Raw genomic sequence first — 10,459 nt, forward strand, 5'->3', positions numbered from 1 at the left:
TGTTTGTCTCCCTCCCCTAGTTTTTCAGACAGGGTTTCTTTATGAAAAGAAAGAAACTGGTAGCTGTAGGCTGGTAGCTGCTGGCTGTTAAAGGTCTAGGTAAAACAATGTGATGGCCTAAGAGGAAAATAAAGAAACAGATACAATTAACTGTTAAGGCCTAGATGCCGTGTGAATGAGGCCTACATCAGATTGGTTAAGATAACTGTCACCTGGCTAGCCTGCCATTTTAATATTGCAAGGACGCCTTCTCATAGGTTGTTTCTGCTGTCACTGCCAGAGTTCATTACATATTCTGTTAGGTTCTGTATGACACACACGCAGAAACCAAACATTGTAGAATCCAGTGTGTCCTTGAGTGCGTGTCTACAATGCGTGCGTGCGTGCGTGCGTGCGTGCGTCTGTGCATGCGTGTGTCCATGGCCATGCTAGAGCCCACCCCAGATTTGTGTTTCAGAGATCTTTACTTATTTATTTTTCCTGCCTTGGCTTGTGTAGGCACTAAGTCACCACACTTCCCGAAAAACAAAATGAAACAAAACAAAACAAAATCCACCAACAAATGGACCAAACCCAAACCCCAAGCCAAACAAACAAATATTCCTGCCTGCCTGTCTGTCTATCAGGGCTACAACAGAGAGAAGTGGAATCTTGAATGAACAAAACTAGAATACCTAAGTCTGCCTGTTTCCCCTCTTCCCACCCTCCCCTGCCCCCCAGCCCATCCCCTAGAGCTGGTCTAGCATGTTCTCTGACCCTGGGGGTGCGGTGAACCGGCCTGCTTTGCTAAACTCTGTAGTGTATAAACTTGGTAACTCTAGAAAGCAGGAGCTGAAAATGTGCAGATAAGGTGGTGGTCGAGCTGTGTGTGTGTTGGTGTGGGAGGGAGACTGCTTCGGTAACTGCTGCTTTTCAATGTCCGGCTGAAACTCTGTGCTTATGATGTATCTTTTGGTTTATTCGATTTTACTTACTGTCTATTGGGTTTGCATTTGATTTTTATTGATTTTATTGATATTTATGTTTAACTATTTTGACCTGGCTAAATGACTGACTGACTGACTGACTGACTGACTGACTAAGTCTACCTGGCATACAGGAGGAATTCAAGGACGAACGATTGTTTAAGTATGACAAAAATAAGTAAGTAAGTAAGTAAGTAAGTAAGGGGGTTGGGGATTTAGCTCAGTGGTAGAGCGCTTGCCTAGCAAGTGCAAGGCCCTGGGTTCTGTCCCCAGCTCCGAAAAAAAAGAAAGAAAAAAAAGTAAGTAAGTAAGTAAGTAAGTAAGTAAGTAAGTAAATAAATAAATAAATAAATAAATACGATCATTTAGAAGTAATATAGGCAGAAGGAGAACATGTGGCTGTGGATGGTCTGAGGCTTCTGGCTGCTTTTGGGTGCCTCTTCACCTTTCTGCACGTGCAAACTGAGTTTAATTAAGTTCTGTTTCCCTAGAGGCTGGGAAAGGGAGAAACAGAAGTGACCTGGAACATCAGGGCTAATGGCCGGCTGCCTCCATCTTGGTGAGGTCAGGTGTCAGCCAAGCTGGCTGCCAACCATCCACAGTTGAATCCAAAGTGCCCAAATGGGACACTATAACAAATCATGTATACAGATTTGTGTATATGGAAAACATTTTTCCTTTCTCTTCTTTTCTTTTCTTGAGAAATTCAGCTGGTCCTGATGTCTTTCCCTCGGTGTGTCCCTCTGTCATCTCTCTCTCTCTGTCTCTTTGTCTTACTGTCTCTGTCTGTCTCTGTCTGTCTCTGTCTCTGTCTCTCTGTGTGTGTGTGTGTGTGTGTGTGTGTGTGTGTGTGTGTGTGTGTGTGTCCTTAATCTCAGCAGCACTACTCATCCAATCGATTTTTCCTCTCCCCTTGTCTCCTTCACATGGCTATTACCCCACCTTAAACAGCACTAGAAGAGCCTGGCAGGCAGATATCTACCCTCTATGCTGTCAGAATTTTTTTTTTTTTTTTTTAAAGTCAAAACCTGGATTCTCAGGAGCCATGTGGTGTGTCCTCCTAGGTTCTGGTGCCCTCTTCTGGCATGCAGACATATAGTCAGCAGAGAGAGCTGTGTGGGTGGCCGAGGCAGGCAGAGTGGACCTCTGTGAGCTTGAGGCTAGATAAGTCTACGGAGCAAGTTCCATGACTGCCTGGGCTATACCAAAAGAAACGTACCTTGAGGCAAAACAAAACAAAGCAGAAAAGGTTCTGCTTTTATTTTACAGACATGTGTTCTCTCTAGTCCTATTGACTATAGAAGTTTGATCATGAAGTCACATTGATTTTTATTACAGAGTTTATTTGTGTGTGTGTGAGAGAGAGAGAGAGAGAGAGAGAGAGAGAGAGTTTTTTCTTTAATCTTCAAACATATTTTTTATTGTTTATTTATTTTATGAGCACACTGTCACTGTCTTCAACACACAAGGAGAGGATTCCATTACAGATGGTTGTGAGCCACCATGTGGTTGCTTGGATTTGAACTAAGGATCTCTGGAAGAGCAGTCAGTGCTCTTCACCGCTGAGCCGTCTCTCCAGCCCTGAAACAATATCTTGAATAAACAATAACAAAAACACTAAAACTAAGTCTGCCAGTTTTCCTCTTTCTTTCTCTCTCTCTCTCTCTCTCTCTCTCTCTCTCTCTCCCTCCCTCCCTCCCTCCCTTCCTTCTTTCTTCCTTTCTTTCTTTTTCTTCAGATAGGATTTCTTAGTGAATGATATTTATGTTGATATAAATTTTTTACGTACTTTTGACTGGCTAACTAACTAGCTAAGTCTGCCTGTCCTAAAGAAGGAGTTCCCCTGCCACAACTAAATACGTGCATAGAAAAAAAATATATAATTATTAACTTGGGATGAAACTAATGTAACAAGCAAGCAAACAAACGCACAAGCAAACAAAGTAGGGATGGTGGTGCTGGGTGCCTGGTATATGGGAGATGGGAGACCTGTGGTCTAGAGCGTCCAGAGCTCTGGCCTCCATACTCTGGACTGCATTCTCTCTAGCAATCTTCCCAAAGTGGCTGTATTTAACCATGTTTTTATTTTTTAAATTGGCTCTCTCTCTCTCTCTCTCTCTCTCTCTCTCTCTCTCTCTCTCTCTCTCTTTCTCCCTCCCTCCCTCCCTCCCTCCCTCCCTCCCTCCCTCCCTCCCCCCACCACACACACAGAGGCACGTGTGAACAAGGGAATGCAAATGCACAAAATAAGTATGTTTTGATCAGAGTGAAAACAAATCACGGGAATTTTAACCATTCCACCATCATTCCACCATTCTTTTAATTTACTCTCTGTGTTTAGTCTTCCAAAGAGGGTGGCAGGTGTGTGGTTTGGTGAGTGCCGGCTGGCGGTGGCAGCGAGGAACAGAGAACAACAACAACCCCCCCTCCCCCCCATCGGGATCGGTGGAGGGTTTTAAAAATGAGTGAGCCATTTAAAAATGGTGTGGAACTGAGGTCGCCGCCACCCTCCCCTCACGACGGAGTTTGGACGCTCCCTTTTCCTAACTGTGCCTGTTCCTTGCTAATTGTTAACCGATTCGAGAGTGCATGTCCTTTCACTTAGAGGTGGCCTGTTTTCACCGCTCCGTCCTACTTTCCTTTTCTGGGTGCCTGAGGGGGTTGGCCCCGAGTCCATCCCGCGTTCACTGTGTTCCGGCGGGACAACCGGGACCGTTTGTGCCATTCGGGAGAAGTGGTGGGTACCTGCCCCGTTGTGCGTGGGTGAGTGTCCCCCTGAGCTAGGGAGGTCACTCCGGAGAGACGGAATGAGTGTGTGTGGCGGCGGCGGCGCGTGACAGTCTGTATTGGTTTGCTTGATCGAGATCGCTGTCGGGCGACACCTAGTGGCGACAAGTTTCCGCAACGCTCCTGTCCCCCGGTTGGTGACAAAGGACGGGGAAGTGCCTGTGGTGAGCCGGCCAGGGTGAGAGGGTGACAGGCAAGCAGGCGGGTGCGCGACGGAGACGCCGTCCTGTCTGGGGACCATCTCTAGCTAGGAGGTTGTACCTGGAGAACTTCAGGGGAGGAGGGTGGCTGTACGACCTATTGGGACACAAGGAGGGGTTGGTGGCAGCTGGATGAGGTCGACCAGAAGGCTTGGGCCCCGTCCCGGATTTTTTTTTTTTTTTTCCAATTTTTTTTTTTTAAATTTTTTATTTTATTTTATTTTTTTTTTATTTCTTCCCTCCTCTCCGGTCCCAGCCAGCGGGACCATAGACACTTTTGAGGCCGAGAGGGTGCTGTGTCCCCGGCCTCCGAGCCGAGGTGGCCCGGCTAGGGGGCGCCACGGAGTTTTTTTTTTTTTTTTTTCTTTTCCAGGAGTCCCTTCGGTCCCAGCCAGCGGGACCATAGACACTTTTGAGGCCGAGAGGGTGCTGTGTCCCCGGCCTCCGAGCCGAGGTGGCCCGGCTAGGTGGCGCCACGGATTTTTTTTTTTTCTTTTCCAGGAGTCCCTTCGGTCCCTGATAGCGGGAGCCTGGACCTCTGAGGCCGAGAGGGTGCTGTGTCCCCGGCCTCCGAGCCGAGGTGGCCCGGCTAGGGGGCGCCACGGAGTTTTTTTTTTCTTTTCCAGGAGTCCCTTCGGTCCCTGATAGCGGGAGCCTGGACCTCTGAGGCCGAGAGGGTGCTGTGTCCCCGGCCTCCGAGCCGAGGTGGCCCGGCTAGGGGGCGCCACGGAGTTTTTTTTTTTTTTTTTTCTTTTCCAGGAGTCCCTTCGGTCCCTGATAGCGGGAGCCTGGACCTCTGAGGCCGAGAGGGTGCTGTGTCCCCGGCCTCCGAGCCGAGGTGGCCCGGCTAGGGGGCGCCACGGAGTTTTTTTTTTTTTCTTTTCCAGGAGTCCCTTCGGTCCCTGATAGCGGGAGCCTGGACCTCTGAGGCCGAGAGGGTGCTGTGTCCCCGGCCTCCGAGCCGAGGTGGCCCGGCTAGGGGGCGCCACGGAGTTTTTTTTTTCTTTTCCAGGAGTCCCTTCGGTCCCTGATAGCGGGAGCCTGGACCTCTGAGGCCGAGAGGGTGCTGTGTCCCCGGCCTCCGAGCCGAGGTGGCCCGGCTAGGGGGCGCCACGGAGTTTTTTTTTTTTTTTTTTCTTTTCCAGGAGTCCCTTCGGTCCCTGATAGCGGGAGCCTGGACCTCTGAGGCCGAGAGGGTGCTGTGTCCCCGGCCTCCGAGCCGAGGTGGCCCGGCTAGGTGGCGCCACGGATTTTTTTTTTTTCTTTTCCAGGAGTCCCTTCGGTCCCTGATAGCGGGAGCCTGGACCTCTGAGGCCGAGAGGGTGCTGTGTCCCCGGCCTCCGAGCCGAGGTGGCCCGGCTAGGGGGCGCCACGGAGTTTTTTTTTTCTTTTCCAGGAGTCCCTTCGGTCCCTGATAGCGGGAGCCTGGACCTCTGAGGCCGAGAGGGTGCTGTGTCCCCGGCCTCCGAGCCGAGGTGGCCCGGCTAGGGGGCGCCACGGAGTTTTTTTTTTTTTTTTTTCTTTTCCAGGAGTCCCTTCGGTCCCTGATAGCGGGAGCCTGGACCTCTGAGGCCGAGAGGGTGCTGTGTCCCCGGCCTCCGAGCCGAGGTGGCCCGGCTAGGGGGCGCCACGGAGTTTTTTTTTTTTTCTTTTCCAGGAGTCCCTTCGGTCCCTGATAGCGGGAGCCTGGACCTCTGAGGCCGAGAGGGTGCTGTGTCCCCGGCCTCCGAGCCGAGGTGGCCCGGCTAGGGGGCGCCACGGAGTTTTTTTTTTCTTTTCCAGGAGTCCCTTCGGTCCCTGATAGCGGGAGCCTGGACCTCTGAGGCCGAGAGGGTGCTGTGTCCCCGGCCTCCGAGCCGAGGTGGCCCGGCTAGGGGGCGCCACGGAGTTTTTTTTTTTTTTTTTTCTTTTCCAGGAGTCCCTTCGGTCCCTGATAGCGGGAGCCTGGACCTCTGAGGCCGAGAGGGTGCTGTGTCCCCGGCCTCCGAGCCGAGGTGGCCCGGCTAGGGGGCGCCACGGAGTTTTTTTTTTTTTTCTTTTCCAGGAGTCCCTTCGGTCCCAGCCAGCGGGACCATAGACACTTTTGAGGCCGAGAGGGTGCTGTGTCCCCGGCCTCCGAGCCGAGGTGGCCCGGCTAGGTGGCGCCACGGATTTTTTTTTTTTCTTTTCCAGGAGTCCCTTCGGTCCCTGATAGCGGGAGCCTGGACCTCTGAGGCCGAGAGGGTGCTGTGTCCCCGCCCTCCGAGCCGAGGTGTCCCGGCTAGGGGGCGCCTCCGAGACTTTATTTTTTCCAGGATCCTCCCCGGTCCCTGCCAGCGGGAGCATGGACTTCTGAGGCCGAGGGGAAGCTGTGTTCCAGGCTATCTACCATGGCCTCCTCGGTCTGTGAGCACTCAGGGTTCTAAGGTCGACCAGTTGTTCCTTTGCGGTCCGGTTCTCTTTCTACATGGGGACCTCTTGGGGACACGTCACCGAACATGACTTCCAGACGTTCCGTGTGGCCTGTCATGTTTATCCCTGTGTCTTTTACACTTTTCATCTTTGCTATCTGTCCTTATTGTACCTGGAGATATATGCTGACACGCTGTCCTTTTGACTCTTTTTGTCATTAAAGGACGTTGGAAGAGGCTTGCACCAAGGCTGTTTGCTTGTCCAGCCCTAGCTCTTTTCTTCTGCGCATGGGCCTCTTCGATGCTCGAAGCTTAGCGTCCCCCCATGAGTACGCGCTTCCTGCTTTCCCGTGCTTGCTTGCCTGTGCTCTGTGGGGCAGCTTTATGACAACCGTCCCGCGTGTCAGGCGTTCCCGATTTCCCCGTGGTGGTTGTCGTCCGTTACCGGTAGGAGTCGTTGGTGCCGAGTGCGACTGGAAGGGTTTTCCCGTTTGGTGCTAGTGACCCCCTGGCGTGCTCCTCTGCGGCCGACCGGTTTTTTTATTTGTTTTTTTTTTTTTTTTGTTTTTTGTTTTTTTTTTTTTTTTTTTTGTTTTTTGGAAGGAGTTCCCGAACCTCCGCTGCTTGGTGGTGTGTCCCTTTCTTTCCTGCTGTGTGCCTCCCGAGTTGCACCTTTTCTCCTTCGAAGGGGATTTTATTTTTTTATTTTTATTTTTTATTTTTTTTTTTTTTTGAAGGAGTTCCCGAACCTCCGCTGCCCGTTGAGTCCCGTTCTTCCACGCCACGTGCCTCCCGAGTGCAACGCTTCCTTTTTTTTCTCGCCCTCGAGAAGGGTAAATTTTTTTTTTTTGTGTGTGTGGCAGTGTTAGCGACTTCTTCCCGTGCTCTCTCTCGCTCTTCTCGCTCGTATTCCCGTCCAGTGCGTTGTTAGAAAGCTCTCACGCCCGTTGTTCCCGATGCATGGCGTGTCTCGCTCCCGTTGGATCGATGTGGTGCTGCCGCGTTCTCTTCGGGCCGGGGCCTAAGCCGCGCCAGGCGAGGGACGGACATTCATGGCGAATGGTCATTCAGCGCGAATGGCGACCGCTCTTCTCGTTCTGCCAGCGGGCCCCTCGTCTCTCCTCCCCATTCCTTTGCAGGGTGGTGTGTGGAAGTCAGGGGTGCGGCTGTCCGGCACGAGCGCTGACCCGCGCACACTTGTTGCTGTGGTTCGCGGTGTCCCTGTGGACGTGTCGGGGGCGCTTGCCCCCACGCCGTTCACTGCTTCGCGGCCCTCTTCCCCCGTGCCGGGGGAAGGTGGTAGACCCGCTGCGGTGCATACCCTTCCCGAATGGTGTGTGCACGCGCCCTGCTTTGTGTGAGCCTTGCGGTGCTCCTGGAGCGTTCCGGGCTTTGACCACCAAGGTGCCCGCTTCTGAGTTGGCGGTGGCGCTTCCCGCTCCCCGGCGTGCCTCCTGTGCTCCATGGTGCTTGTGCCTTTACGCTTTCCCTTGTCCTAGTTGCCGGCTTTCTGCACGGTGACAGAAAGGGGGGGGGTCGAGGAGTTGAGTGTGCGGTTAAAAGGCTCCTTCCGTTGGGTGAGCGCCCACCCCGTGCCTATGTTTTTGGTGCCTTCACCCGCGGGCCCTGCGCGGTTAGGGTGGTGCTGAGCGATCGCGGCTGGCCCTTTTTAAAGACCGGACTCCCTCAAGTCAAGGCTCCTCCTTTGTGTGCGCCTTGAAGAGGCCTGGCTCTCGGCGGGGACCTGTCGCAGGTCCCCCCGGTCCGCGAATGCTCAAGAAGACCCCGGAGAAAGAGACCTTTGCCGATACCGCAGACCCCCCACCAGCTGGCGCGTGGTCCTTCCCGTTCTGTCCCGCGCCTGTTGCTCGTTTCCCGTTGCGTGCACGGAGCCCTTGGCTGCTCGTCGGTGTTGGGTTCGTCCCGCCCTCAGTGAGGAATTTGCCTTCTCTAGCTATCTTCGGAAAGGGCTTTACGATCTCCGAGGGGCTTCTCCCGGATGGTCCCCTCGGCTGCCCGCCCTGACCTCAGCCTTCTGCGCGCAGCGTTTGCTCTCTCGCCTACCGCGACCCGCGCCTCCCCGCTCCGAGTACGAGGAGGGATCACGCGGGACGGGGCTCTGTCGACCTGCCGCTGTGCGGAGCTTGTGGGGGAGATTGGGTTTCTGGTGGCAGGTGGCGGGGAAGGGCCGTGCACACGCCCGCGTGCGCGGTACCCCCCTCACCGCGAGGGGTCGTCGCGGGACGGGTGGGTTTGGAAGGGCGGCGGTGGGCTCCCGGTCCCACCCGCCTCCGTTTCCCCCGTGCCCTCCGTCGCGTGTGCGTCCCTCCCACGCGCGTCCACGTCCCGGCCACTCTCGCGGCGAGGTCGTGTCGCGTGTGGTGCGTGCCGCGTGCTCTCGGGCGTCTGCGGTTGCCGCCTCGTCCCCCCCTTCCACGGCAGCGTTCCCACGGCCGGTGGAGATCGCGGGAGCCGTCCTACCCCCCCTTCCCCCTCCGCGGGGCTCTCGAGGGTCCGTGAACCGCGGGGTTGGCCTCGCTCTCGGGGGCGGACTTCTTATTTGGGGGAACCGGCGGTCGGCCGCGTCCGGCGCGTCGTCGGACGTTGGGACCCGCTGCCACGCGGGGGTCTTCGTCGGTTGGCGTCGGCGTCTGCCTCGGTTCGCTCTCGCGTCGGCTGGCGTCTCCTCGGGCTCCCGGGGGTTGTCCGTTGGTTTCGGGTCGGCTCGGTGCCGCGGGCGTGGCGGGACTGCTCCGGGTTGGGTGCAGTGTGATTCCCGCCGGCTTGGCTCGCGTGCCCGGTCGCCGCCCGAGCGGCCTCCCGGTCCCTTGTGAGGCGTCTCCCGCGGGGGGTGCCGCTGCGGCCCGCCCTGCCGTCGACGGTCCTCGTTCTGCCGGTTCGCTCCCCCTCCCCGCCCGCCGGCGTTCCTTTCTCTCTCGCTCCTCGTCTGGCCGACCCGCGGCCGTGCTGCCGGGCCCCTCCTCACGGGGGGGCAGCCGGGCGCGCACGGGTCCCGGGGCGGTCGCGGGGTGCCTGGGGGGAAGGGCCGCCCGGCGGGCGGGAGGAAGTTGCGGTTTGAAGGGCGTCCCGGCCGCCGCGGCCGTGGCGGCGCGTCTCGCCTGGTCTCTTGGAGGCGTGTGCGGGGGGAAAGACGCCCCGCGAGGCGTAGAGGAGAAAGAGGCTTTAGTGGCTGTCGCCCACGCCGGTCCGTGGGGCCTGTTGGCTGAGGGTGCGTCTGCGCGGGGGCCCGTCCGGCCCCGCCGTCCTCTGGGAAGGCGTGCGTCGGGGGAAAGCTGCCGGGGTGCCAAGGTGGGCGCCTGGGCGTTGAGTCGAACCCGTGTGCGCGTCCCGGTGTGGCGGTGGGGGCTCCGGTCGGTGTCTCTCCCTCTCGCTGCCCCGAGGCCCGGCCTCCCTTCCGACGCGGGCTCGGCCCCCCTCTCTCCCCCCTCGCGGGGTCAAAGTCGCTCGTCGACCTCCTCCCCTCCTCCTCCACCTGTCCGCGCGAGGGCGTCGCCGCCGCGTGTCAGGCGTTGGGCCCGTCCTCATCCTCCGCTTCTCGCCCGGGGTCGGCCGCCGTCCGGTCTCCCGCCGCTCCCCGTTGGCGTGGTCTCCCTCCCGCCGGTTCACGGTCCTCCGACCCCGCCCGAGGGGGTCGGGGGTGGTTTCCCCGTCTCCCCGGCGTTGCGCCTCGCTTGCCCGTGTGCTTTGGGGGTGGGCCCGCTGCGGCCCCCGCCCGCCCGTGAGCCCCGGCCGCATCCGCCGGCGCGGCCGCGCCCGGTATGGTCCGCGGCGTGGGCCTCGTGTTGGGAGCGTGTCGTCCTCGCGGCGTCTCGGTACGGGTGTGTCGCTGGGTTCCGACGGGTGGCCTTCCCGGTTCTGCCCCCGCCGTCCCCCGCCCGTCCGTCCCGCGCCCCTCTTCCCGCTCTGAGGGGGGTTCGGTCGTTCCCGCGGGTCGACCGTCGCCGGTCGCTTCTCTCTCCGCCTCCCTCAGCGCTCGTCCTCCCGCTCGCCCCGCGCCCGGTACGGCCGGCGCGTCCCGGCTCTTCCCGATGCCGCGGCGGGGGAGTAGGGGAGGTGGGGGCGGGCAGGGAAAGGAGGAAGGGGAAAAAGGGGTTTG

General features: G+C 57.4%; 1 long non-coding RNA gene across 1 annotated transcript in view; it reads left to right on the plus strand.

The window, feature by feature from the left end:
- Window positions 1-3,563: 3,563 nt before the first annotated feature.
- The window catches only part of LOC147997403 (uncharacterized), a 19,027-nt gene continuing 12,131 nt past the window's right edge, over window positions 3,564-10,459 (plus strand). The window contains exon 1 of the long non-coding RNA XR_015647903.1: window positions 3,564-3,728. This is a non-coding gene — a long non-coding RNA (uncharacterized LOC147997403). The remainder of the gene's footprint in view (window positions 3,729-10,459) is intronic.

This window comes from Rattus norvegicus, unplaced genomic scaffold (genome assembly GCF_021556685.1).
Source record: "Rattus norvegicus strain SHRSP/BbbUtx unplaced genomic scaffold, alternate assembly SHRSP_T2T unassigned-0000155, whole genome shotgun sequence".
Classification (NCBI taxonomy): Eukaryota; Metazoa; Chordata; class Mammalia; order Rodentia; family Muridae; genus Rattus; species Rattus norvegicus.